Source organism: Carassius carassius, chromosome 45 (assembly GCF_963082965.1).
Source record: "Carassius carassius chromosome 45, fCarCar2.1, whole genome shotgun sequence".
Lineage (NCBI taxonomy): Eukaryota > Metazoa > Chordata > Actinopteri > Cypriniformes > Cyprinidae > Carassius > Carassius carassius.
The window spans coordinates 1,248,901-1,251,400 of NC_081799.1; positions in this window are offsets into that span (position 1 = coordinate 1,248,901).

Genomic DNA, 2,500 nt, shown 5'->3' on the forward strand with positions numbered 1-2,500 from the left:
TTATTCCATTTAACACCCAGTCTGGTAAATCAATTGCTCCCAACACATAATTACATTTAGATAACAATAAAGAATTAACCACCACAACTTTCCCTCTTAGTCTTAATTCCCTTAGTCTCCAATACTGTAACACTTGCTTGATTTTGTTTAGCACCCCTGACCATGTTGCATCCCTTGCCTCTTTTGCATTCTCTCCTACGTTTACCCCTAAAATTTTTATAAAGTCTTTCGTTATTCTGAATGGAATATCTGACCCTTCAACCCTTACTCCTCCTATACTCATTATTTCAGATTTATCAACATTTATTTTTGCACCTGACGCTTCCCCATATTTTTCTATGTGTTTTCTTATTTTATTTATACTCTCTATATCCCTAACTGTAAAAGTTGTATCATCTGCATATTGGTGTATTACACTAAATCCCCCCTTTGGTATTTGAATACCTTTAATTTCCTTATCTTTTTTTATTAGTGTCGCCAGCGGCTCGGCTGTTATTGAATATAATATTGCAGACAACGGACAACCTTGCCGTACTGACCTCTCTAAAGGGAAGGGGTCAGTTAACATCCCATTAACTTTAACACAACTTTTAGCATTTCCATATATTATTTTTATCCACTTTTGCATCCTCTCTCCAAACCCAAATCTCCCCATTGTCTGTTCTATAAAGCTGTGTTCCACCCTGTCAAATGCCTTATTTAAGTCTATAGATAAAACCAATCCCCCTTTCCCATCTTTCCCCATCCCTTCTACTACATCTCTTATTGTGCAAATTGTGTCTGTAATGTCTCTACCATTTATGCTATAGGCTTGGCTTAATGATACTATTGATCCTACTACCTCTTTTATCTTATTTGCCAGCACTTTTGTCAATATTTTATAATCTGTGTTTAGAAGACTCAATGGTCTATAATTCCCTAGCTTAAGTGGACTTCCTTTATTTTTATATAGTATTGTAATTACTCCTAACCCCATAGACTCTGGCATTTCCCCTCTCTCTTCCATACTCCTATAAACCTTCAACAATATTGGTGATACAATCTCTTCAAAGGTCTTATAAAACTCATGCGTTAAGCCATCTGAGCCTGGGCTTTTGTTCTTTTTTGTCTGTTTTATTGCTTCTTTTATTTCTTCGATAGTTATATCACTCTCACATATATTTTTCTCGTTTTCACTTAACCTTTTACTCACAGTATTTAAAACTTCATCCACACACTCCCGTTTTACCCCTTCTTTCCTAAATAGCTTTTTATAAAATATTTCTACTTCTCTTATTATCCCCACATAATCAGTAATCTTCTCATCTTTTTCATTTTCCAGCTCTGTTATATGCTTTTTCCTCTGTTTTTTCTTTTCTAAGTTTAGAAAGAACTTCGTGCTTCGTTCTCCCTCTAATGCATACTGTGCTCTACTCCTTATTATTGCACCCTTACTTTTTTCTTTTTCATACTCTTCTATTTCTGCTTTTATTTGCATAAAGCGTTCTTTGTCTTGCTCAGGATTACCTTCTATTTTTTCTGCTTCCCTCTTCAATTCATTTTGCATATCCTCAATTTTACTCCTTCTCATAAAATCCCTTTGTTTTGCATATCTAATACTTCTTTTTTTAATTGTCCCTTTCATTTTTTCCCACCACTCACATACATTTTCATCAAATAACACATTTTGCATTTCATAATCTATACATTTTTTTATATTTTCTTTGTATGTCTCTTCTTTTAGCAAGTCTGCATTCAAACACCACATTCCTCCCCCCCTCTCCACCTCGTTTACATCCATCTTAACCATCATCATAGCATGGTCACTTATTCCCACAAACTTATATTTCACATTTTTTACATATTTTAACATTTCCCTTTTGGTTAAACATAAATCTATTCTGCTCTGTTTTAAAACACCCATCACCAATTGTCTTCTAGAGAAGTCTTTTTTGTAGGGATTTCCTTCCCTCCATACATCAACTATATCGTCATCTTGCATCCATTCAGTTAGATATTTCCTGGATGCATCTGATTTAAAGTTTGCGCTACTTGATGCATCCAGTCTCGTGCAACATACGTTGAAATCCCCAACTATAATAAAGTTGCCTTTACATAACGGCTTAATTTCTTTAAAGATTTCTTTTCTTTCGTTTTCAATATTAGGTGCATAAATGTTTATCAGCCTGAAACATTCATTTTGGAACACAAATTCAGTCACTAACAGTCTTCCATTACCATCCTTGTATACTTGCTTCACATTATTCAATATATCTCCTTTTATAAGAGTTGCCACGCCGCAGGATTTTGCGTTCCCATGATTCACAAAAATTTCCCCTTCCCACCTCTTCCTTATGTTGTCCATTATATCATCAGACCAATGTGTTTCTTGCAAACAGAATATTTCAGCTTTTAACAATCCCTTCACCTTCTCAAACTTATTTACATCTCTTAATCCATTGCTATTCAAACAGGCAATGTTCATAAAGCCCCACATAGCAAGTATTGTCGTTTTTAACAG